The sequence below is a fragment of the Hemitrygon akajei genome, chromosome 1 (genome assembly GCF_048418815.1).
Source record: "Hemitrygon akajei chromosome 1, sHemAka1.3, whole genome shotgun sequence".
NCBI classification, from domain to species: domain Eukaryota; kingdom Metazoa; phylum Chordata; class Chondrichthyes; order Myliobatiformes; family Dasyatidae; genus Hemitrygon; species Hemitrygon akajei.
Genome location: NC_133124.1, coordinates 99,966,401 through 99,993,736, shown reverse-complemented (window position 1 = coordinate 99,993,736; position 27,336 = coordinate 99,966,401). Strand labels below are relative to the sequence as shown.

Sequence of the window (27,336 nt, the reverse complement as noted above, 5' to 3'; positions counted from 1 at the left end):
ACACTAAGAATTTAAATGTACAGTATGTCTGCCCCAACAGCAAGTTGCTCGTTGGCAGGAGAAGTGAAGGACTGTGCATCATGCTGCTGTTTGAGTCGAAGGAGGCGTACAGTCTAATAGTGAGCAACTGTCTTGGTTGCTTTTCTGGTGATCGCGAGAGCCTGTTGAACTTTGTTAATGTAGAATGCCACAAGTTCAATTCACTGATTTATTGGCAGATGGAGAGGGAGCTGCGTGGCCTCAGTTGTTGCGAGGATAGGCCTCAGGCCTCTTCTTCCCCCCCTCCCCCCAGTACTTGCTCAGCAGAAGACAACTCTATTGTGGTTGACTGCAGATTTCTGCAGCATTAATGGACTTTTTTTTAATGCTTGGCTGTTCGTATCTTACTAATACCTTTATGTGTTTGCTATTTCGTATGTGCCATGTGTGCTTTGTGCTGTGTGTGACTGTCGGTACTGTGTTTTATGTCTTGGCCCCAGAGTAACGCCGTCTCGTTTGGCTGTATCCATGACTAGTCATGTATGGTTGAATGACAATTAAAATTGAATTGAATTTATATGGTGCTTTTCACAAACTCCAGAAGTCACAAAATGCTTAATGATTAATGAGGTAATTTTGTTAATGAAATGCAGTCACCATGGAAATGTAGTAAACATGGCAGCTAAACTGTGTGCTGCAAGGGCACAGCAAAGAGATAAATAAATAGGACCTCTGGTTTTACAAGGTATTGATTGAGGGAAAAACATTGAGGGATCAATATTGGGCCTCAATTTAACATTTCATTGAAAGGCAGCACCTCTGAAGGTGCAGGATCCTTTTAGTGACTGAAGTTTCACAATGGATTATGCGATAAATGCTGGCCTTCCCAGCAATGCCCACAGCCCCCCAAAAGAAATCAATGAACAGACATCTCTGGAGAGAAATTTGAAGCCACAATCATCTGGCGCTTGAGTGCTGCTGCTGAGACATTGTTGATTCTGAGCAGCATCAGTGACTTTTTGTTTGTTTGCTCTCCTCATCTGACTGGGGTGAAGGAAAAAGGGAAGCAGCAATCCATCGGTGATCACTGCCTCTGGTTTGCTCAGCAAACAAAGAGCAGGACTGAAGCCTAACACTTACTGACTTCGCTAATGAGCTGTCAGGTGAGTCATTGCTTAAAATAGACCTGAAGTTGTGAAACACTTAACTGCCTGTGATGTAGTTTGGAAAGTGCCGTGTGCATTATGACCTTGGATGTTGTTTGCAGACATAACATCGTCTCTGTGCGACTGATCTGCCTGTACAAAGGCCACTTCACACAACTCCAGCAGTACTACACTTCTGTCCCAGAATTTAAACAAATTAAAATAAAGTAGTCCAAATAGTACATTACTCTCATACTCTGCCAAACAGTTCTATCATAGAGGCATAGAGTAATTCAGCAACAAGTAGGCCTCTTGATCCGATCTGTTCATGGTGACCAAGACACTCAGCTCATATAAGCCAGTTTCACTGGCTTGCACTTGGCCAATATCCCTTTAAAATCCATGTACATATGTGTCCAAATGTATTTTAAATTTGTTTTTGTACCAGCCTCAACCACTTCCTCTGCCCACTCATTCCATATGACCCTCCATGTGAAGAAGTTGCCCCTTAGCTCCCGGTTCAGTCTTTTCTCTCTCACCTAAAGCCTCTGCTCTCTACCATCCAGCAAATTATGTTAGCTCTCCCTGAATCCCAAGCAATCTAACCTTCCAGATTAGACTTTTATGCAGGGCCTTGTCAAATAGAGCCCTTGAGGATTATAAAGAAGCCAGGAAAGAACTCATAAAGAGATTTAGGAAAGCCAGGAGGGGTTATGAAATGTCCTTGGCAAGTTGGATTAAAGAGAATCCCAAGGCATTCTATACAGATATCAAGAGCAAGAGGATGTGGGTGAGGTTCTTAATGAGTACTTTAAGACCATAAGACAGGAGCAGAATTAGGCCATTCAACCTATTGAATCTGCTCCACCATTCCATCATGGCTGATCCCAGATCCGACTCAATCAAGTTCCGATCAACTTCCATCTTAAATATACACATGGACTTGGCCTCCACCGTAGTCTGTGGCAGAGCATTCCACAGATTTACTACTCTCTGGCTAAAAAAAATACCTCTTTATCTCTGTTCTAAAGCCCCCCCCCTCAATTCTGAGGTTATGCCCTCTAGTTCTGGGTACTCCCACCATAGGAAACATTCTCTTTACATCACCTATCTAGTTCTTTCAACCTTCAGTAGGTTTCAATAAGAGCACCCTGAATTCTTCTCAATTCCAGTAAATACAGTACTTTATATCAGCATTTACCAAGGAGAAGGATGTGGAGAATTGGGAGATTAGTGCTGAGTGCCTTGATATGTTTGGACATTTCAAGATAAAGGAGGAGGTAGTCTTGCTTCTCTTAAAGATCATTAAGGTGGATAAGTACCCAGGCCTGATGGGGTATACCCCAGATTATTGGGAGAGTCGAGAGAAAAGATTGTTGGGGCCTTGATTAATACCTTCCTGTCCTCTCTAGCCACAGGCGAGTTCCCAAGAACACGTGAGTAGCTAATGTTGTTCCATTATTCAGGAGTGAAGCAGGGATAACCTGGAGCTTATAGACCGGTGAGTCCCATGTCAGTGGTATGGAAGTCACTGGAAAGAATTCTTAGGGATGGGATTTATGAGGAATTGGAAAATTAGGGAGAGCCAGCATGCTTTTTCCAGGGCAAGTCACATCTTTCTAAATTGACTGAGCTTTTTAGTGAGGTGACATGGGTGTTTGATGAAGGTGAAGTTGTGGGCATTGTCTACATGGATTTTAGTAAGGCTGTTGGCAAGTTCTTTCATGGGAAGCTCATCCAGAAGATTAAGATGCATGGGACCCATGGTAAACTGGCCATTTGGATTTAAGACTAGCTTGGCCATAGAACACAGAGGGTAGTGGCCGAAGGGACGTATTCTAGGTGGAGACCCATCGTGAATGGTGTTTCACAAGGATCTGTACTGGGACCTCTGCTGTTTGTAATGTATATAAATAACCTGGATGAAAATGTAGATGGTTGAAGTAGTAAGTTTGCAGATGCTATGAGGATTGATGAGTGATGTTGTGGGTAGTGCAGAAGAATATAATGGAATATAGACCAGTTGCTGATATTGGCGGAGAAATGTAGATGGTGTTTAACCCAGCCAAATGTGAAGTGCTGCACCTCGGTAGGTCAAATGCAAAGAGACAGTACACTGTTAAGGATAAGATTTTTAACAGTGTTGACAAGCAGAAGGACCTTGGAGTCCAAGTTATAGCTCCCTAAAAGTAGCTACACAGCTTGATCTGGTGGTTAAGAAAGCATTTGGCATGCTTGCCTGTAATAGCTGAGGCATTAAGTTCCCAAGTCAGGAAGTTATGCTGCAGCTTTATAAAACTCTAGTTCAGCTGCATCTGGACTATTGCATAGAGTGCTGGTCAACCCCATTATAGGAGGAATGCTGAGGCTTTGGAGAAGGTGTTTCCAGGATTTGAGGACATGTGCTATAATGAATGGTTGGACAAATTTGGGTTCTGTGCTCTGGAGCAGGAGAGGCTGAGGGGAGATCTGATAGAGGTTTATAAGGTTATGAGAGGCATTGATAGAGTGTGACAGACAATAACTTTCTCCAAGGTTTGAAATGTCAAATACTAGAGGGTGAGAGGGGGTAATTTCAAAGGAGATGTGAGGGGCAAGTTTTTTTACTCAGAGTGGTGGGTGACTGGAATGAGCTGCCTGGGGTGGTGGTTAGAGGCAGATAGAAGAGAGACTTGTAAGAGGTTTTTAGATAGGCAGAGAAATGTGAGAAAAATTAAAATACCCAGGAGCCTTGTGTAGGCAGAAGAGATTAGTCTAGTTAGCCATTTGATTACTAATTAAATTGGACCAGCACAACATTATGGGCCAAAGGGCCTTTTCCTGTGCAGTACTGTTCTATGTTCTATGAAGTTGTTATGTTGCCAATATGCTATGAGGCATTTTACATTATTGCACAGGTATCAAAGTTAAATTCAAATCATTTCAACAAATTTTACACCTAATGTCAAATCAAAATGATCAGACATTTTTTCTAAATACTGATTCACACCATGCTGCTAGAACTCCATCAAGTCTGCCACTATTCCATTAGATTTTGATCCTCATGCAGGCATTAATATCTCAAGGTTTACTTTCTGCATTACTCTCTCTGAGCTAGTCTCTCCCCTACCATCTGCACAATTAGATTACTTCTGTCCAGTCTGTTAGGTTATTTCCTAGTGTGGTGTATCCCTGTTTGTAATCCAGTATCATTGCTGATAGGCAACATTCCACACACACACTGCATTAGTCTGCATTCCAAAATTGTTTGGTTCCCAATACTGTTCCACTGTTTGCAGTCAGCATCTTAGCTCCTATCCTTTGAATGTTCTTTGCTCAGACACCCCCTACGCCCACCCCAAACCTTAAATTCCTTCTCCTAAATCCACAAGCTTGATTAAGCAATTGTTCTGGGAAAAAACCCCCAGCTATATTCTGTCAATTAAGGCTACATCCACACTAGACCGGATAATTTTGAAAACGCCGGTGTTGCGTAAAAACAATAGGCGTCCACACTAAGCATTTTTGAAAATATCCCTGTCCACATTAAAATGGATATTTCAGCGAATCTCCTCCTACTGCGCATACGCAAGACACATCTACTGAAAACAAGTGACTTATTTGGTGTCGAATCTCGCTGTGAAAGACTTGGTGCACGTTTGTGTAGTTACAGACTAGAAAAACTTAAAACGACAGAGAACTTAAAACGTTGGCTCTCGTGCAGGAGAACTTAAAAGTAAAAAAAACAAATACTGGAGCGTATGGAGGCAACCGACAGGGAGTTCACGGACAGATTGACCGGGCTGACGATGAACATTGATGACTAACTCATAAACTAATAAAGCACCTTGTTAAATGTATAAAACATGTCTGCATCAGTGTTATCTTGTATTTCCATACAATGTTACATTAGGCTGTTACACATCTCTTGTCAGAGAAGTACTTGCATAAATAGGTAAACCACCAGAAAAGAAAATGGCAAAGTGAGTATACTTATTTATTCAGTAAATTATGGGTCAAAATATTTGGTGAGTACATTTCTAACTCTTCTGGCATCAGTCTCGTCGCTGTCTGTTCTGAAATTGTTAGGCTGCGTTCAAGAAAACAATGAAATAGTGTGCTGCCCTCTGACAGCGTTTTCAGATTTCTCTAGTTACCCCATCCACACTGCTCTGGCCAATCTGGCATTTTCAAAAATACACACTGTGGAGAGCATTTCTGTAAAGCTCCGGTTTCGGGGGATGAAAACGCCATTTTAGTGTGGACGGAGGGTAAAAACGAAGAAAAAAAGCTTCGGTTGCGGATTTATCCCGAGTAGTGTGGACGTAGCCTAAATCTTCATTCCATTTGTTCCCTATTACAACAGCAAGTAGCATTTATACTATCTGAGACAATACAAAGACAAATGCCGGCAATGCACAGTAGTTCTTACAGTCTTTCTTGAAAGTAAAACAGCATATTCTAATGAAAGATCATTGACCTAAAATGGTAAATCAGATCCTCTCTCCAAGGAGGTTATTCTGGGTACTTTTAATATTATGTGTTTATATTCTGGATTTGTATTTTTTCATTTGTTTTTTTAATTGAGACAGGGAGGGATGTAGGGATAATCTGTGTAAGGTTGTAGGTCATTATACTACAGCAGTTGCATAGAGTTAATGTCTTTTCAGAAGTTTACTGTTTAGGTTTGCCACATTGGAACCAACTTTAAACTAAAATTAGGTTTTGGATTAAGATTAAAACTCTGAGTTCACATTTAGGACAGGGGTTCCCAACCTTTTTTATACCATAGACCAATACCATTAAGCAAGGGGTCTATGAACACCAAGTTGGGAACCCCTGATTTATGATTTATGAAACCTAAAATTATAAGGGTGCATATAAAGGCAAAGAACATTTAACAGAAATATTTGTTTCCTCCCAGAACATGTAGGCTATCCCTGAAGATATGGAAACTAAATAAAGGGTGCAGATATTTAGTTTATGATGATTGTCACTTGTACTGAGGTACAGTGGAAAGCTTGTTTGAAAACTGTTCATACATATCAGTTCATTACATAGTGCTTTGGAAGCAGTACCAGGTAAAATAATAAGTGAATACAGAATAGAGTGTAACATCTGCACAGGAAGTGCAGTGCAGGTAAACAATAAGATGCTAGATCATAATGAGGTAGTTCATCTTATCATGCATGATGTCTGATAACAATGGACAGAAGTTGCTCTTGAGCCTGATGGTACACGCTTCCAGGTTTCTGCATCATCTGCCCTGTGGGAGGGGGTGATAGATAGTGTCTGGGGTGGATGGGGTCTTTGTCTATGTTTCTTGCTGCCTCGGTAAAGCAGTCAGCATATTCAGAGTCCATGGAGGGGAGGCTGATTCCCATGATGTGATAAACTGTGTCCACAACTCTCTGTAGGTTCTTCTGCTCAAGGGCTGCCATGCCAAGCTGTCATGCACCTGGATAGAATAAGCACCAGACAGGATTAGATAGATAGATAGATAGATAGATACTTTATTCATCCCCATGGGGAAATTCAACATTTTTTCCAATGTCCCATACACTTATTGTAGCAAAACTAATTACATACAATACTTAACTCAGTAAAAATATGATATGCATCTAAAATCACCCTCTCAAAAAGCATTAATAATAGCTTTTAAAAAGTTCTTAAGTAGTTTACTTAAATACATTGAGTCCTAACCCCGGCACTTTAACATATCTTACTCCTGGCGGTTGAATTGTAAAGCCGAATGGCTTACAGCTCTAAGTATCCATTTTCTGTTCTTAGCCAGTCAAAAGTTCTCTTGTGTTAATCACTAAAAGTCTGTTTGCACTATTAATTACATCACTGTACACATTTATCCAGGCAGGTATTGTTTAAAATGTCTTCCTCTTCACATTTAGAAGCTAGAAACTATTGTTGCTGGTGTTACTGTTTAAAAAAAACTGTGGAGTTTCTCACATCCCCTCTCCTCTTGGCTTTTAAAAGATGAGCACTATAGCTTTGTCGATAAAACTCAGTATTACTTCTTGTTATAATTATAAATAGCAGAAAAAGTTAGTTCTGATGAGAGGTTATCAACCTGAATAGTTGACCCTATTTCTCTCTTCACAGATACTATCTGACCTGCTGAATATTTCCATTAAATTGCAGATCTCCAAGATCTTCAGCATTTTGCTTTAGTTCTTCTATTGGAGTAAATTACCTTCCAGGTTTCCAACGTAGCGTAGCAATTAGCACAACACTATTGCGGCTCAGAGTGTACAGAGTTCAGAGTTCAATTCTGGCACTGTTCTGTGAGGAATCTTTGTATGTCCTCTCCATAGAATGTGTGAGTCTTCTCCAGGCCCTCCAGTTGCATCGCACAGTCCAAAGACCGACTGGATCGGTTAATTGGTCATTGTAAAATGTCCCGTGTGAAGGTGAGGGTTAAACAGTTTTGTCAGGTGTTGCTGGGGCGACATGGCTCGCAGGGCCAGAGGGGCCTACTCTGTGTGGTATCACTAAATAAATTAAAAAAAAACACGTCTGAACTGCTTCACCTTAATGGGACACCTAGTAACAGGAATGTTGTGACAGAGACAATTTTCTCCTTTAAGGGAGTAATTGGGTAAGTATTTGATACAGGTCTCTAGACAGAAGTCAGCAGGATTAGTTTTGAATGGGTCAGGATAGGTATCTATGTAAGAAGCAACGGTTCACAACAGGTCAAGTTTTCTGGCCTGTAGCTATTGAACACCGGGAGAATATTATTATTTAATGACATTTATCTTAATGTCTATCCCATTGGTATGCTGAATTTTAATATGTAACTTGCACAAGTCCACGTGTTCATTCCTCTGCACAGTTTGCTTTGTGAAGCCAGGGCTGATGTGATGAGCCTGAGGAGTCTGTTGTTCTCATTTGTAAATTACCTGCCCACCCCAGCTGGAACCTGCTCCGTGAACTTCCTCAGAGCAGAGCAGCTCTCACCAATGATAACAAATGAACCTTTCAATTCTCTCCACAGATGTGCAAGTTTAGCACTTAGGTTTGTGGCAATGAGGATGGCAAACTGGTTTGAGGGAATTCTGGTCCCTTGTGTGAAACAGTTCTAATTCCCCCTTTATTCCTCTTGTGATTATCCATAGTTTATGTACCCTTGTAACCAATTCTCCAAGCAGTGGAAGTGATTGTTCCCTATTTACCATCTGACATGGCTATTAACTTCTCTGTCAAACTTCTCGTTCCAACATAAAAGCCCAATTTATTTTTCACCTTTCCATCAAAGCAGTTAATCTCTCGTTTCTTGTACCATTTAGAAAGTGCAGAGGAGCAAAGGGATTTAGGTGTCCATGTACAGAAATCACTAAAAGCTACTGGACAGGTACAACAAAGTAATCAAGAAGACTAATGGAATGTTAGACTTTATCTCAAGATTGTCGGGATACAAAAGGGAGAAAGTCCAGCTTCAGTTACAGAGCTTCGCTGCATCCCATCTAAAGAAAAGCTTTCAGAATTGGGCATTGCCTCTCAGGCAAACACTTATTGGACTTGCAGCACAATCACACCAAAATGTTACTGAAGCTTGAACGTTGAATTAAGACAATAATTTGGGTTGGGTTTCTTTGAACTTAGAAGATTGGATTCATATTTTGATGAGTTTGAAGTGGAAAAAAAGCACACAAAAACGAACATTGGGTTAGAATCTTAACACGAGAGACACTTATGAGAAACAAGTTAGTAAACATTTTTTTTGCCCAAAGGAGGTTGGAAATGCATAGCTCTCTCTCCCAAAAAATGGGTTAATTAAACATTTCCCAGCTTGGATAATCCAATCTTGGTTAGTTGAGAGTACTAAAGAACAGGGATCAAGGCGGGAAATGGAATTCGGCATGAATTTCTTCTGACATTACTAAGTAATAGAACAGATTTAAGGGGCTGAAAGGCCCACTTCTGTGTTTCTGATTTTAAATCAATTAACCTTCAATTTTCCTATTCCTTGTTATACCTTGCTTCTCCTGAAGGACTATCTAGATCCACTTTCAATGTGCAAATGTGCCTAACAAGAAGATTTACATAGGCTGTTTTTAATCACAAACAAGAGAAAATCTGCTGATGCTGACAATCCAAGCATCACACACAAATTTCTGGAGCAACTCAGCAGGACGGGTAGCATCTATGGAAAAGAGTAAACAGTCGATGTTTAGGGCCAAGACCCTTCGGCAGGACTGGAGAAATAAAGGTGAGGAGTGAAGTTAAAAGGCAGGGGGAAGGGAGGAAGAAACACAAGGTGATGGGTGAAACGGGAGGGGGAGGGGTGAAGTAAACAGCTGGGAAGCTGATTGGTGAAAGAGATACAAGACTGGAGAAGGGGAGGGGTGAAGTAAAGAGCTGGGAAGTTGATTAGTGAAAGAAATACAGTACTGGATAGGGGGATGCTAATAGGAGAGGACAGAAGGCAATGGAAGGTGTCCCCACCCCTACCCCCCGATCTTCCATAGCCTTCTGACCTCTCCTGTTAGCATCCCCCTATCCAGTACTGTATCTCTTTCACTAATCAACTTCCCAGCTCTTTACTTCACCCCTCCCCTTCCTTGGGTTCACCCATCCCCTTGTGTTTCTCTCCCCTCTCCCCGACCATTCAACTCTACCCCTCATTCTTCTTTCTCCAGTCCTGATGAAGGGTCTCGCCCTGAAATGTTACTGTACTCATTTCCATAGACACTGCCTGGCCTGCTGAGTTCCTCCAGCATTTTGTGTGTGTGCTAGGTTGTTTTTATATGCCTGCACTCTCCGGCCAGGTAATCGGATCATCACAAAACCTTACTATCATTTTCTGGGCTTTATTTTCTAAATAAGTAATGAGATGATTGGGGAAAAATAAAATTCCAGCGCAGGTCAAAGGGAAACCATGACAAAATCACATCCCATCTATTTACCACTTACCTTGGCAATCTGTCCTCAGACAGATTCTTCACATTGGTTCAATATATTTGCTCTATTGTTTCCTCCTGAAAATTCCAAAAAACACTCAATTTCCTGTACTTGCACTATGTTATTTCCTTACATGAATTTTGAGCCAGATCTCGACAAATGCATGCTGCAAGACATTAACAAAATAAATTACTGGCTCATGATATAAAAAATATCACTTTAAATTTACTTAATATTATATGCAGCTTTAAAGAGAGAGCATTGGTAGATACACTAATAAATTTCAATATACTGATATCAAGATACATTGCAATAATTTCATTTATTCATTCTCAGAATCTATCATCTATGACTTAAAAACTTGTGCAAGGAAAGGAAGATTTCTAAAGGATGGAATTTGACGGAGTCATATTTTAGGAGACACAGCAATTGCAAATTTCAATAGGTTCAATTTAATGTCAGAGGAACGTATACAATATACATCCTGAAGTTATTTTTCTTTACAAACGTCCACAAAAACATGGAGTGTCCCAAAGAATGGATGACAGTTAAATATTAGAACCCCAAAGCACCCCCAGCTCCCCCTCCGATGTATAAGCTGCAGCAAAGGAACGACCCCCCCAACAAAAAAGCATCTGCACCCGCCATTGACCAATCAAGCGTGCAGCAAAGCATCAATAAAATAAAATTTTACACTCTGAAGCAAAGAAAAAAGCCATAAGACCATAAGACATAGAGTGGGAGCAGAAATTGGCCACTCAGCCCATCACATCTGCTCTGCCATTCCATCTTGGCTGACTTATTATCTCTCTTGACCCCATTGTCCTGACTTCTCCCTGTAACCTTTGATGCTCTGACTAATCAACAGCCTACCAACCTCCACTTTAAATATACTCACTGACTTGGCCTCCAAGGGCATCTATGGCAATGAATTACACAGATTCATCACCCTCAAGCTCAAGAAATTCCTTTTCATTTCTGTTCTAAATGGACGTTGCTCTATTCTGAGGCTGCGCTGTCTGGGTCCTAGACTCACCCACTATAGGAAATATCCTCTCCACATCCACTCTACTAAATCTTTCAATAATCAATAGGTTTCAATAAGATACCCCCTTGTTCTTCTAAACTCCAGTGATTACAGGCCTAGAGCCATCAAATGCTCCTCATACTTTGACTCTTTCATCCCCAGAAGCATTCTCATGAACCTCCTTTGGATCCTCTCCAATGGCAGCTCTTCTTTTCTTAAATAAGAGGCCCAAACTGCTCAGAATGTCCAAGTGTGGTCTGACTGATGCCTTATAAATCCTCAGCATCACATTCTTGCTTTTATATTCTAGTCCTCATGAACTCAATGCTAACATTGACACCCAAGTCCCTTTACAGCTCTGATTTTTGAATTTTCTCCCCATTTAGAAAACAGTCTATGCCTTTATTCCTTCCACCAAGGTGCATGACCATATACTTCTCTACACTATATTCCATCTGCCACATTTTTGCCTGTTCTTCTAATCTGTCAAAATCCTTCTGCAAACTCTCTCCTTCCTTAACACTATCTGCCCCTCAATCTATCTTTGTATCATCCACAAACTTGGCCACAAAGCCGTCAATTCCATCATCCAAATAATCGACATATAACATGAAAAGAAGCGGTCCCAATACTGACCCCTGCAGAACACCACTTGTCACCAACAGCCAACGAGAATAGGCTCACTTTATTCCCGCACTTTGCCTCCTGCCAGACAGCCAATCTTCTATCCATGCTAGTATCTTTTCTGTAATCCCATGGCTCTTATCTTAGCTTCATGTGTGGCATCTTGACAAAGTCCTTCTGAAAATCCATGTAAACAATATCCATCACCTCTCCTTTTTCTATCCTGCCTGTTATTTCCTTAAATAATTCCAACAGATCTGTTAGGTAAAATTTCCCCCCAAAAAAATTATGCTGTCTTTGGCCTACTTTATTCCACCTTCCCACCTACATCCATAACACTTCTCATGCCCCTGATCTCTTCAGTAGCTTTCAATTCCCTGGTCCTGACTGCCTCACCTTCACCATGGATGTTCAGTCCCTATGCACATATATCCCCCTTCAAGAAGGCCTCAAAGCTCTCCCCTTCTTTCTGACAAAAGAACCAACTCATCCCCCTCCACCTCCACTGTTCTCTATCTGGCAAATGTAGTCCTCACTCTGAGCAATTATTCCTTTGGCTCCTTCCAGTTTCACCAAACTCAAGGGGTAGTCATGGGCACTCATATGGGCACTAGCTATGCCTACCTATTCACTGGTTATGTAGAACAGTCCACCTTTGAAGCTTTACCTGGTTATACTCCCCAACTCCTCCCCAGCTACATTGATAACTGCATTGGCATTGCTTCATGCACCCATGCTGAGCTCGTCAATTTCATCAACTTTGCCTCTAACTTCCACCCTGCCCTTAAATTCATTTGGTCCATCTCTGATATCTCCCTCCCCCTTCTCGATTGCTCTGTCTTCATCTCTGGAGACAAACTGTCAACCAACATCTTTTATAAACCAACTTATTCCCATGGTTATATCCTCTCTACCTCTTCCCACCAAATCTCCTGTAAAAATGCTATTCCCTTTTCTCAGTTTCTTCACCTCCACTGCATCTGTTCCAAGGAGTGGCTTTCCATTCCAAGACATCAAAAATGTCCTCCTTCTTTAAACAACAGAGTATCCCCCCCCTCCAGTGTTAATGCTGCCCTCACCCCCATCTCCTCAATTACCCAGCATCCGTCCGTGCTCACCCCATCTTCCTGCCGTGATAGAGTTCCTCTTGTCCTCACCTACCATTCCATCAGCCTCTGCATCAACACATGATCGTCTACAACTTCTGCTATCTCCAAAGGGATCTTTCCCTCCCTCCCATCTCCGCTTTCCACAGAGATCGCTCTCTCTGCAATTCCCTTGCCCGTTCGTTGCTCCCGGCACTTATCCCTGCAAGTGGCCTAAGTGCTACATCTGCCTGTACACTTCCTCTCTCACTGATCCAGGGCTGCAAGCAGCCCTTCCAGGTGAGGCAACACTTTACCTGTGAATCTGCAGGGATCTTCAATTGTGTCCAGTTCTCCTGATGCAGCCTCCATCTACATTGGTGAGACCTGTTGTAAATTGGGAGACAGCTTCATCTTGGCACAAGGGGAGGCCAAAGACCTGTTAAAAGGATTTACTCCTTAGTCATAATCTGAGAGGATCAGAAATAATCTGTATTTAGCAATATTTATTGTCTCAATAGAAGAACATGTGAATTTACACCACCGAGTACCTGTGCACACTCTCTAAGTTTTCCTGACTCTCCATGAACAAAGAACAGTAAAGGTAAAAAGAGTCTATGCTGGCCACATGTTCCTCCTGGCCCTGCTCCAAACTCCACAGGTCAACATCCACAGTGGTTGGTCTCTGGTAGCTCCAGAGTTATCGCTCTTTTGCATCTGAAGCTCCTCATGGGAGCCTGCAAGGAGAGAAATGGAGAGAATTTTTTGAAAACCTTCTCCATTCATCCGGTGTTCAGAGCTGTTTTTGAGAAGGTGTAACTTCCTCCTGTGCAGAACAATGAGCCTAAATGGGTACACCCTGCTTAAACTGTCGTGTTACGTCCTGGGGAAGTAGATAGAGTGACAGGAAACTCCAAATTCCCCGGAATGCCTGATGCCGAGCCCTTCTGGTGGATGCTCTGGAGGATCATGACGAAAAGTCACACTTACCTGCTGGGGTGCTGGTGAGACCTGAACTGCAGAAACCCTCAGCTGCACACATAAACAGGATGACAGTGATGGTCAGGAACAGCTCAGAGAGAGAGAGATCACCCTCAGGCGAGGGATATTGATGGCACATCTTTTCCCAGTGAACGTAACATATAGTTTTCCTGTGAGAAATTTGGGAGCGAGACATTCTCTTGAACCAAGAAAGTTAACAGCACAGCCAATCAACTTTGATGTCTCCCCATTGGCTGAGGGATGGAAAAGGAGACTAATGGAGAAGCTGCTGAAGTTTGAAGATGTCTTTTCTACTGATGAGTTTGATGTGGGTTGCTCCAAGAGTACTTGCCACACCATTCGAGTGACAAAGGACACCCCTTTCAGAGAAAGATCTTGATAGCACTAGCGGAGGTGAAAGATGTTTGGCAGCATCTGCTGAAACTGAAGGAAGCTGGAATTATCACTGAGTAAAGGTGTCCCTATGCATCACCCATAGTGGTGGTGATGGTGAGGAAGAAGATTGGGAAGGTATGAATGTACGCTGACTATCAGAGACTGAACGGACATACTGTCCCTGACTAATATTTTGTTCCATGGATCTAGGATGCTCTGGCCTGCCTGAGTGGAGCAAAGTGGTTCAGTGTGTTGACCTAAGGAGTGGGTGTTGTTACAAGAATCACTCCTTGTAATAATCATCAGTGAGGCACAGAGAATCTGTATCTACCAACAATTAACTTTTATTGTCTCAAGTAAAAAGCACGTGGGTTCACAAACTAACTACCCATGTGCACCCTACTAAAATTCCTGACCCACCAAGAATAGTCAGTGAAGAGAGAAGGCATTTTTCTCTTGAGCTTGTTTGAGGTGCTGGCGTACTTGGATAACCAAACATCCACGATGGTTGCTGAAGCGTTATCACCCCTGTGTAGTTGGAGCTCCTGACTCTCATCAGTTGAACTTGTGAATCTCCATACCATTTTCTCAAGGTCACCTGACCTACCTGGGTCACCTTCTTGTTGGTTTTTGTCCAGCACTACAATCAACATTGCTTCATGTTTCTGCACACTCCAGCCTTGTGCATTTGTGTCTTTCAACTCTGACTGATCCAAACCAGTTCAATGGGAAAACCTAGATAGAGTCTAATGAGATTCCAGATCGCTTCTTTGGTAGGTCTGGCATTTTGCATAATAAATAGCTGCTCATCTGAGAATGGTCTCAGGTTTAGCAGGCCATTACCTGAAGCTCCTTGTGTCCAGATTCTGATTAGATTATTCCAGGGCAAAAGTCAGTTCAGAGTCCACAAAAGGGAGGGGGCATGGGAAACAAAGACAATTAGTTTGTCCGCTTCCCCTGTCCTTGATTTGACAAATTCACTAATTGCACATTGTAGTTTCTTCTGGTCAGCAGTATTATCAGATATCCACGAATGAAGCTGACAAAGGGAAGATAGCATTTATATGTCCACCTAGATTCTTCCAGTTTGAAAGATGCCCCAGGGCATATCAGGAGCACCAGCTACTTTCCAACGTGTCACGGGGAAGACTGTTGGTGACATGAACTTGCATGAGGTAATGACATACTTGGATGATCTCATAGTGTTCGGGTTCACACTGGAGGAGCACAAGATGAAGCTACTGAAGGTGCTAGACTGCCTGAAAGCTGAAGGGTTAAATCTGTTACTGGAGAAGTGCCTGTTCTGTATGATGTCAGTTAACTACGTCAGGCACAATATCTCACATGATGGAGTAGCACTGGATCTTTCCAAGCTAGAGGGCCAAACATGTGAGTGCTCAATGCTCATTCCTTGGATTCTGTTGGTATTACCGGAGATTCATGAAGGACTATTCCAAGGTCAGCCACCCCTTGAATCAGCTTCTGTGTGGTTATCCTCCCTCGCAGGAGAATGAGAAGAGAAGAAGGTTAAGTTAATCTTAGCCCTTCAGCGCCTTTAATGGAAAGATGGGATGCAAAATGTGAAGAGGCTTTTCAGCTGCTGAAAGAGTTGCTGATTGAAGTACCTGTGCTGGTTTTTGCAAACCCCCAGTTGCTGTATGTACTGCAAACCAATGCCAGCCAGGAGGGTTAAGGGGTTGTTCTATATGAGGACCAGGGCAAAGGATTGAGACGTGTTGCTTTCGCCTGTACAAGAAAACTAAGTATGATTTGCGGAAGGCTATTTCAAGGGTGAAAAGACAATTTCGAACGAGTTTGGAGGCAACATTGCATGCACGACAATTCTGGTAAGGTTTATAAGACATTACTTCCTACAAAGCAAAACCCAATAGCAAATACTGTGATACTTCACTACCAGATGAACTCAATGCCTTCTACGCCCGCTTCGAAAGGGAGAGTACAACTATAGCTATGAAGATCCCTGCTGCACCTATTGACCCTGTGATCTCTGTCTCAGAGGCTGATGTTAGGCTGTTTTTAAACAGAGTGAACCCTCACAAGACAGAAGGTCCTGATGGAGTACCTGCCTAAGGCTCCAAAAACCTGTGCCAACCAACTAGCAGGAGTATTCAAGGGCATTTTCAACCTCTCACTGCTATGGGCAGAAGTTCCCACATGCTTCAAAAAGGCAACAATTATACCAGTGCCTAAGAAGAATAATGTGTGTTGCCTTAATGACTATTGCCTGGTAGTACTCATATCGATAGTGATGAAATGCTTTGAGAGGTTGGTCATGACTAGAATGAACTCCTGCCTCAGCAAGGACCTGGACCCACTGCAATTTGCCTATCACTACAATGGGTCAATGGCACATGCAATCTCAATAGCTCTTCACATGATCTTGGACCACCTGGACAACACAAACACCTAAGTCAGAATGCTGTTCATCGACTATAGCTCAGCATTTAATACCGTCATTCCCGCAATCCTGATTGAGAAGTTGCAGAACTTGGGTCTCTGTACCTCCCTCTGCAATTGGATCCTCAACTTCCTAACCAGAAGACCACAATCTGTGCGAATTGGTGATAATCGCTGACGATCAGCACTGGTGCACCCCAGGGGTGTGTGCTTAGCCCACTGCTCTACTCTCTCTATACCCATGACTGTGTGGCTAGGCATAGCTCAAATATCATCTATAAATTTGCTGATGATACAGCCATTGGCAGAATCTCAGGTGGTGATGAGAGGGTGTACAGGAGTGAGGTATGCCAACTAGTGGTGTGGTGACGCGGCAACAACCTGGCTGTCAATGTCAGTAAGAAGAAAGAGATGATTATGATCTTCCAGAAAGATAAGATGAAGGAGCACATACCAATCCTCATAGAGGGATTAGAAGTGGAGAGAGTGAGCAGTTTCAAGTTCCTGGGTGTCATGATCTTTGAGGATCTAACCTAGTCCCAACATATTGATGCAGTTATAAAGAAGGCAAAACAGCAGCTATACTTCATTGGGAGTTTGAAGAGATTTGGTATGTTAACAAATACACTCAAAAACTTCTACAGATGTACTGCGGAGAGCATTCTGATACCACTGTCTGGTATGGGGGGTGGGGGCTACTTCACAGGACCAAAAGAAGCTGCAGAGGGTCATAAATCTAGTCAGCTCCATCTTGGGTATTAGCCCACAATGTACCCAGGACTTCTTCAGGGAGCGGTGTCTCCGAAAGGCAGTGCCCATTCTTAAGGACATCCAGCACCCAGGACATGCCCTTTTCTCACTGTTAACATCCGGTAGGAGGTACAGAAGCCGGAAGACACACACTCAGCGATTCAGGAACAGCTTCTTCCCCTCTGCCACCTGATTCCTAAATGGACATTGAACCCTTGGACACTACCTCACTTTTTTAATGTACAGTATTTATGTTTTTTGCACATTTTTAATCTATTCAACATATATGTATACTGTAATTGATTTACTTATTTATTATTTATTTATTTATTATTGTTATTTTATTTTGTTTTTTTTTCTATATTATGTATTGCATTGTACTGCTGCTGCTAAGTTAACAAATTTCACGTCATGCCGGTGATAAAAAAACTGATTTTGATTCTGAGTTTGTCACTCTCTGAATGAAACTATTCCATGCACAAATTGGAGCTCCTGGCATTGAAATGGGCTGCGGTGGATAAGTTAAGTGACAGGTTTGAGGTTTGGACTGACAACAATCCATTCACTTGTATCCTGACCTTGGCAAAGTTGGATGCCCCTGGTCTTCATTGGCTGGTGGTGTTGTCCGCTTATGATTTCAGCCTGAAGTATTGGCCAGGGAGTTGGAGCATTGATGCAGATATGCTGTCCCGATGCTCGCATGAGGTGCTGGACATGGACAAAGAGTGGGAGAGCATTCCTGCCTCTACTGTTAAAACAATGTGTCAGTTTTCTGCCATGGGGAAACCAGAGGCAATTCCAGAGCAGGATAGAGGACCTGGATTATTTGGGAGCTTCTGGTTGCACCATTCCACAAGCTTACTGCAACTTCACTGCTCTAAAATACGAAGCAGTTGCCTTCCTTGAGTCCTGGGGAAGTGGCAGCAGCTCAGCGAGATGATCCCTGTATAGATGCCATTTAGTTATCTGTTGCAGTAGGGGCTATGGCCCATGTTGAAAAGATGAAACACCCTACCATACCCTTACTGATGAGAGAATGGAACAAACTTGAGTTGAGGAACCATGTTTTATACAGGGTCACTGTCTCCTTCAGACAGGCCTTAGCGTTCCCAGCTGGTTTGCCTGAGAAGCATTGGAGGACTGTGTTGAAGTCACTTCATGATGATTCAGGTTATTTGGGGAGCTTAAGGTCAAGGAACCCTTAGGAGACAGTGATCGTAACATGATAGAATTCTCTCTGCAGTTTGAGAGGGGAAGATAAAATCAGATGTGTCGGTATTACAGTGGAGAAAATGAAATTACAGAGGCATGAGAGAGGAATTGGTCAAAGTTGATTGGAATGGGACACTATCAGGGATGGCAACAGCAAAGGCTGGAGTTTCTGAGGAGCAATTCAGAAGGCATAGGATAGATACATTCCAAAGATGAAGAAGAATTCTAAAGGGTGAATGAGGCAACTGTGGCTAACAAGGGAAGTAAAAGACAGCACAAAAACAAAGGAGACGGCATATAATATACCAAATATTAATGGGAAGTTAGCGGATTGAGAAGCTTTTGTACACCACTCCCCCCCAAATGGCCTCCTATGCAAACTTGGCTCGTTAGCTGGCTCAGATAACAACTCAGTGGTGAGAAGACCACCTTTCTTAAACAATATACATCTGGGATCGGTATGATTTGAATCCAACCATTCAGGGAAGTTGGGATGTTTCGATTAATGGGATCCCAATATGAGCGAATGCTATGTAAAATACTGGCCATACACAATTTTCTGCTAGCAAGAAATAACAAATTGTACATTGCAAGCAATTATAAAGAAAGTGTATTTATTACTTTCATAGAACATAGAACAACACTGTACAGCACAGTATAGGCCCTTCGGCCCATAATGTTGTGCCGACCCTTAAACCCTGCCTCCCAAATAACCCTCCACCTTAAATTCCTCCATATACCTGTCTAGTAGTCTCTTAAATTTCACTAGTGTATCTGCCTCCACCACTGACTCAGGCAGTGCATTCCACGCACCAACCACTCTCTGAGTAAAAAACCTTCCTCTAATATCCCCCTTGAACTTTCCACCCCTTACCTTAAAGCCATGTCCTCTTGTATTGAGCAGTGGTGCCCTGGAGGAGAGGTGCTGGCTGTCCACTCTATCTATTCCTCTTAATATCTTGTACACCTCAATCATGTCTCCTCTCATCCTCCTTCTCTCCAGAGAGTAAAGCCCTAGCTCCCTTAATCGCTGATCATAATGCATACTCTCTGCTTGGACACTTCACGATGTACTTCAATCACCAATTCCCTGCTTTACTCAGGAGAAGTCCTCTTGCTCAGACAGCCCACTTTTCACTACACTGTCTCACGTCACCCTCACAAGTAGCAGCATTCCAAACCCACCACCAATGCAGTGTCTATGAAGAGTTGCTGAGAAAAAAATCTCTCTCCGTTTCGACAGAGCTTAAAATGGATATTCCTTTAAGACAGTCACTTTCAAAGAAAACAGTAGTGTCTGATACAACAATGCATCCAGGTTGTACTCTATGGCACACGTAATACTTGAAGTTGTATTCACCCTACTGCAGTTTCTCATGCAATGTCCTAAACTATGCAGATGAACACAAGAAATTCTGCTGATGCTGGAAGTCTTAATGCACAAAAAAAATGTTAGAGGAATTCAGCAAACCAGGCAGACCAATGAAGGGGAATAAAGAGCTGCTTCCCTCCATTTCCTTCCAGTCCTAGGAAGGGTCTCGGTCTGAAACTTTGACCATGTATTCCACTCCAAAGATGCTGTCTAGCTTGCTGAGATCCCCCAGCATTTTGCATGTGTTCCTGCACTATGCAGCCCACTCTGCTGTGGCATTCTCCAGATCACAATGATTTTCAGTCTGTTGTCAGCTCCTGCTGCACCCACAATGATCCCCCACTCCCATAATTTGGCCGTACATTTCTGCCCATTTATGCAATTGATTGGGACTCTGGAGACTTTGGCATGAACTCGTGAGAGCCCTCTCCTTGGGGTGGCATTGTAGAGTAGCGGCTGGGTAAGTGCTGGCAGCCCGGCTTCAGTTCCGCCACTGTCTGTAAGGTGTTTGTGCGCTCTCCCCGTGACCCTGTGGGTTTTCTCTGGGTGCCACAGTTTCCTCCCACATTCCAAAGATGCACTGGTCCCATGGGTGTAACTGGGCAGCACAGTCTTGCTGGGCCAGAAGGCCCTGTTAATGTGCTGTTGCTCTGAATTAAAATAAACCAAAACTCCAAGTCAAGTAATAAAGAATCTACCATTCAACAAGGCAGCCAGTGCTGACGTTTTTGGGAATGACAGCTTAACACAACAAGGGGTTTTTAGAGCTGTTGTTCTAGAAGGCTTTTAGCTTTGAACAACCATATGAAGTGTGTGTGCATGGTTCTAGAGTTGGGTAAAACTTGAGATGCTGAAAAGGAATTGCATGTGTGTGGTTCTGAACTTTGACTCACCCTCATCCTATTCACACATTGACACTCAGTAGTGGGAAAGTGTTTACAGATTGCTATGTGCCCAAGACTGCTTTTAAGAGTGGTAAACTAGCTTTCTAGGATGCAGGGAAACTTTAAGCAGTGACAACTACATATAGTACTGGATTTTGGCTGAGATATTTTGCCAACGAACAGTGTAGTTAGTGCTGGCTACATGCAGTAAGATTGTAAATGAGCAGGGATATCAAACCTGACATGCTGTCATGCATTCTGGTTCCCGGGCTAATCACATGATACAACGTGCAAACCTGCTCTTGGGGTTTCATCACTTTAGCTTCCTCTAACTCTGCTGCAGTTAACAAAAAAATAGACAAATTCAATGACAAACAAGAGAATACCTGCAGATGTTGGAAATCTGAGCAAAACACACAAAATGCTGGAGGAACTCAGCAGGCCAGGCAGCCTCTATGGAAAAGAGTGCAGTCGACGTTTCAGGCCGAGACCTTTTGGCAGGACTGCAGAAAGAAAGGTGAGGAGTCAGAGTTAAAAGGTGGTGGGAGAGGGGGAGGGGAGGGAGAAACACAAAGTGATAGGTGAAATTGGGAGGGGGAGGGGTGAAGTAAAGAGCTGGGAAGTTGATTAGAGAAAGAAATACAGGGCTGGATGGGGGAATCTAATAGGAGAGGGCAGAAGCCATGGAAGAAAGAAAAGGGGGGAGGAGCACCAGAGGGAGGCGGTGGGCAGACAAGGAGATAAGGTGAGAGAGGGAAAAGGGGATGGGGAATGGTGAAGGAGAGGGTGTGGGGGTTGCCATCACCAGAAATTTGAGAAATCAATGTTCATGCCATCAGGTTAGAGGCTACCCAAACAGAATTTAAGGCTGTTCCTCCAACCTGAGCGTGACTTCATTGCAACAGTAGAGGAGGTCATGGATAGAATGAGAATGGGAAGTGGAACTAAAATGGGTGGCAACTGGGAGATTCCTCTTTTTCTGGCAGATGGAGTCTCCTGTACAGGGTCTCCTGTAGATCGATGAGACCCAACATAGATTAGGAGACTGCTTCGCCGAGCACCTATGCTTCATATGCCTGAAAAAGTGGGATCTACCAGTGGCCACCCATTTTAAATCCACTTTCCATTCCCATTCCGACATGTCTATCCATGGCCCCCTCTACTGTCATGATGATGCCACACTCACGTTGGAGGAACAATGCCTTATATTTCATTTGGGTAGCCTGCAACTTGATATCATGAACTTCCTCAAACTTCTGGCAATGCCTCCCTCCTTACCATGCCCCATCCGCATTCCCCTCTCTCACCTTATCCTTGCCTGCCCATCACCTCCCTCTGGTGCTTTTCTCCTCTTTTATCTGCAATGGCCAACTGTTCTCTCCTATTAGATTCCCCCATCTAGCCCTGTATCTCTTTCACCAATCAACTTCCCAGCTCTTTACTTTATGCCTCCCCTTCCAAGTTTTACCTATCACCCTGTGTTTCTCCCTCACCTGCCCCATCTTTTAACCCTACTCCCCATCTTTTTTCTCCAGTCTTGCCCAAGGTTCTTCTCCTGAAACATCGACTGTTCTCTTTTCACAGATTCTGCCTGGCCTGCTGAGTTCCTCCAGCATTTTGTGAGTGACAAATTCAACGTGTTTAAATATTAAATTACTTAAATTAAGAGCACATACTTAAAATGTTAATTTGTTTTCTATGTTTTAGGCTGAAACTGCAATTTCACTGGCGATGTGAAACTGCACAGTCATGAAGTTCTATCTTCAGAATTATTATGGCAAAGGTGAGTTCAACCAAAAACACAAGAGATCCACTTGTTTCATACCTTTAGCTTTTGTTTGAAGCTTGAACAGCTAATTAATCATAATCAAGAGAGAACAGATTCTCATATAGTGAACCGCAGCATCACCCTGGATACCCCATGGAATCTTAATGGGAAGATAAACAGACGTTTGAATCTTAGCTGCTTTCACAGTTCAGTATCTGCAGCTGCACTGGGTTGGTTTGGAACTCTGACTTGGCTGATGTCCTGCATAATAGCAGGCTATTACTGGCACAAAACAATAAAGAAAGCACGATTATATGAGAGGGCTATCCATTAACAAATTGGTCATAAGTGAAGCTCCAGACACACCAATATGCTTGCTGTTACATGATACAAGACTTCACGCGGCTGAGGACAATTCATTGACTTTCAGAGGTCATTAACTAATGATCTTGATTGGCCTGAGGTAGATTAGCACCTTTAAAGTGCTCTTCATTTTTGAATACTTGGGATAATCAATTAACTTATTTAACTCTTTTTATAGCCGTAGTTGTTTGAAAGCTAGCACAAGTTTCAGTTTTTGACAGCATTTGTGATGTAAGCGTATTATCCAACACAATCCACTCCATAATTACTCTACATGGACTTAATTTTTCTGTTTTCCTTTCTCACTCCTCTTCTGAAAACACTGATGCACAGATTAATGTTGTTCCAATATTCCACACTTGAGTGGCACTCTCTGGTGCCTTGCTTCAGCGACCATTATTCACACACGTGCATTTCTGTTTGGTGAGGTTGTGTGAAAATTAACCTTGCTGATTTTCTTAATTAACCCTGACAACAGCTATAGGGATTTGCTATTACTTCATATGAAGTCAATTCCAGTTGAAACTTAGCACCATGCAAAGCCGTTGCTAGTGTGCTACAATTAGCCTGTGTTCTCATAGGTTTCGAATAACCAGTATGAACGGTAGTCTTGGACATTTACAATTTGCCCCTCTATACTTTGGAAATAACATCCAATGTCAGCCGTGGTGGGGGGCTCAAGAGTAAGGATGCCGACAGGCATTTATGTGGTTGTAACTGAGACTCCAGGACGGTGTATTGCCTCCTTGGCGCGAGGGTCAAGGATGGCTGTCAGTGAGAACAGGATGGTGAGCAGCCAGAGGTCATAGTCTATGTTAGAAAAATTTTTGGGTTTAGCACATTTACATTTAGCAAATGACTTTGGCTACCAGTCTTCACGTCTCAATATGTATTGTGGTTTTAATTTGGCGTGTAGCTCTGAACAATGGGTTCCTTAAAGCCACGAATCCCAGAGCAGACAATGCTGATTAAAATTCATTTGGTGGTGTGGGTGCGAAGCGGAAGGTGTGAGGTTTGTGTGTAGTTTCACAGAAAGCATTGTCTGTGCATTGTAAATATGGAATTGTCCTTTGATGTTTAGCACATAAAATATCGAGTCCCATGTTGGGCCAGCAACACCTTTCGACCAGAAGTGTCTCTGTATGATGCCTGTTGTACCTTGTTTTATCGAATAGAGAAGCTGCTTCACACCTACCTGTACTTCTCTCCGGTGGCTTAAATCATGTAACAACAGTCTATATAGGTATTGAAGGTATGGGCAGAAGCAGAGGTAATGTTCTGCAAAGTGATTTTAGGGAGCTAGGGAGAAATTATAATGCCACAATTCCACGGTTGTAATCTCAGGATTACTACCTCTGTCACATGCTAATGAGGTAAGAAATAGACACTTCAATTGAACATGCAGTTCAATATACAACGCAGACATCTACAGCACATTACAGGCCCTCTAGCCCACAATGTTGTGCCGACCATGTAACCTACTCTAGAAACTGCCTGGAATTTCCCCACACATAGCTCACTATTTTTCAAAGCTCCATGTACCTATCTAAGAGGCTCTTAAAAACCCTATTGGTATCTGTTTCCACCACAGTCACCAGCAGCCCATTCCATGCATCCACCACTTTCTGTGTGAACAACTTACCCCTGACATCCCCTCTGTATCTACTTCCAAGCACCTTAAAAATATGCCCCCTTGTGTTTACCATTTCAGCCCTGGGAAAATTAGCCTCTGGCTATCCACACGATCAATGCCTCTCATCATCTTATACACCTCTATCAGGTCTCCTCTCATCCTCCGTCACTCCAAGGAGAAAAACCCAAGATCATTCAACTTATTCTCATCGGGCATGCTCCCCAATGCAGGCAACATCCTTGTAAATCTCCTCTGCACTCTATCAATAGTATCCACATCCTTTTTGTAGTGAGGTGACCAAAACTGAACACGGTACTCCAAGTGGTGTCCGACCAAGATCTTATATAACTGTAACATTACCTCATGGCACTTGAACAATTCCAAGGTTGATAAATGCGAACACACCATATGACTTCTTAGCAGCATTGCCATCCTCTGCAGCAGTTTTGAGTGTCCTATGGAGACGGACCCCAAGATCTCTCTGATCCTTCACACCGCCAGGAGTCTTACCACTAATATTATATTCTGCCTTCAAATTTGACCTTCCAGAATGAACCAATTCACACTTCTCTGGATTGGACTCAATCTGCCACTTCTCAGCCCAGTTCTGCATCCAATCAATGTCCCGCTGTAACCTCTGACACCTCTCCAGACTATTCACAGCACCCCCAACTTTTGTGACATCAGCGAACTTACTAACCTACCCTTTTATTTCTTTATCCAGGTCATTTATGAAAATCACAAAGAGGAAGGGTACCAGAACAGATCCCTGCAAAACACCACTGGTCGCTGACCTCCATACAGAATACGAACCACTTACAACCACCCTTTTCCTTCTGTGGGAAAGCCAATTGAATTAAATTGACTTTATATCTTATATCCTTCACATATGTGACAAGTAAAAATCTTTACGTTATATCTCTGAATGAATGTGCAATATGTAAATTATAGTACTTTGTAATTAATAGTATGTGCAGTAAGCTATACAACAGGGCAGTCAATATGGCTTAGAAATACAACCGTATCAGTGTGAATGAATCAGTCTGATGGCCTGGTGGAAGATGCTGTCTCGGAGCCTGTTGGTCCTGACTTTTATGCTGCAGTATCGTTTCCCAAATGGTAGCAGCAGGAACAATTTGTGGTTGGGGTGGCTCAGATCCCCAATGATCCTTCGGGCCCTTTTTACACACCTGTCTCTGTAAATGTCCTGAATAGTGGGAAGTTCACATCTACAGATGCGTTGGGTTGGCCGCACCACTCTCTGCAGAGTCCTGTGATTGAGGGGAGTACAGTTCCTATACCAGGCGGTGATGTAGCCAGTCAAGATGCTCTCAGTTGTGACCCTATAAAAAGTCCTTAGGATCTGGGGACTCATGTCGAATTTCTTCACCCCACAGCCAGAATATGCAGACCACGTGAAATCCTCAGTGTTGTATATGCTGAGGAACTTGAAGCTGTTCACCCTCTCAACCCCAGATCCAGTGATCTCAATAGGGGTGATCCTGTCTCCATTCCTCCTGTAGTCCACAACCAGCTTCTTTGTTTTTGCGACATTGAGGGAGAGGTTGTTTTCTTGACACCACTGTGCCTCATTATTATTTGAGATAAGGCCAATCAATGTTGTATCATCTGCAAATTTAGTTAGCAGATTGGAGCTGTGGGTGGCGACACAATCATGGGTGTCCAGAGAGTAAAGGAGGGGGCTTGGGTCACAGCCCTCGGGATTCTGGATCCACAGAGCACCGTCTCCTTGGATCCCAAGCCTCTTTACTTTCTGAATGAGCCTTGCATGGGGAACCTTATCAAATACTTTACTGAAATCCATATACACCACATTCACTATTCTACCTTCATCAATGTGTTTTGTTACATCCTCAATATGTGGTGTAGGAGGAGTGAGATAAAGTTTATGGATTATTGGTGTCTCTTCCAGGGCAGATAGGACCTGTACAAACAAGACAGTTTGCATCGGAACTGGGAACCAATATCCTCACTGGGAGATTTGCCACTGCTACCTGGGAGGGTTAAAATGAGAGTGGTAGGGAAGTAGGAACAACACAGCAGGTAACAGGTGATAAGGTTGAGGGAAGGAAAGATGGTGTGACAAATAAAACTGAAAGTAAGGACAGCAAGGTGGGCTGATTTAACATTACTATGGGTAAGGAAGATGAGCTTGGAGCTTGAATAAGTACATGAAATGATAATGTTGCGGCTATTATGGAGACCTGGTTGCATGAATGACAGAACTGGTAACTCATTGTTCCTAGGTTGTTTTAGATATGTTAGAGGGGGAGGGGTGAGCGAGATGGCAGGGCTGCTCTACTGATAAGGAAGAATGTTACAGCAGTGCTCCAAGAGGACATACTGTCATGGTCCGGTCCGTGAAATCAGCATTCCGGTTCACAGTCCGGTCCATTGTTCCTTATTCCAGGTTTTCTGGTTTTCCCTTGTTCTGTTGGGTGCTCTAATTGAGGCACCTTGATTCTCATTTTGGGCTGGCTACATAAATAGCTCCTGGGTTCAGCTTCATTTGCTGGATTCTTCCCTTCACCTTCCTCTTGAAGCTGTGTCAGTATCACTGTCAAGTTCTATTGCTGGAACAAGACTGGAGCTTTGCTATGTTTAGATAAGGAACTGTCTATTGTTGTTTGGAATTGTCTAGGTGTCCATGCATTTGCTAGGTAGGTCTGTTTGTTTGCCACTACCTTGTGTTGGGAGCTGTCTCTGTGTCCATGCATTTGCTAGATAGGTCTGGCTGTTTGCTGCTACCTAGTGTTGGGAACTGTCTCTCTGTGTATGAG

At 42.9% G+C, this 27,336-nt stretch overlaps 1 long non-coding RNA gene across 1 annotated transcript; it reads left to right on the top strand.

The window, feature by feature from the left end:
* The first annotated feature begins 1,013 nt into the window (after positions 1-1,013).
* On the top strand, positions 1,014-25,358 carry LOC140732325 (uncharacterized). Its single transcript, XR_012100051.1, has 3 exons — positions 1,014-1,142; positions 22,479-22,554; positions 25,260-25,358. It is a non-coding gene; the product is annotated as an uncharacterized lncRNA (long non-coding RNA).
* The last annotated feature ends 1,978 nt before the right edge of the window (positions 25,359-27,336 follow it).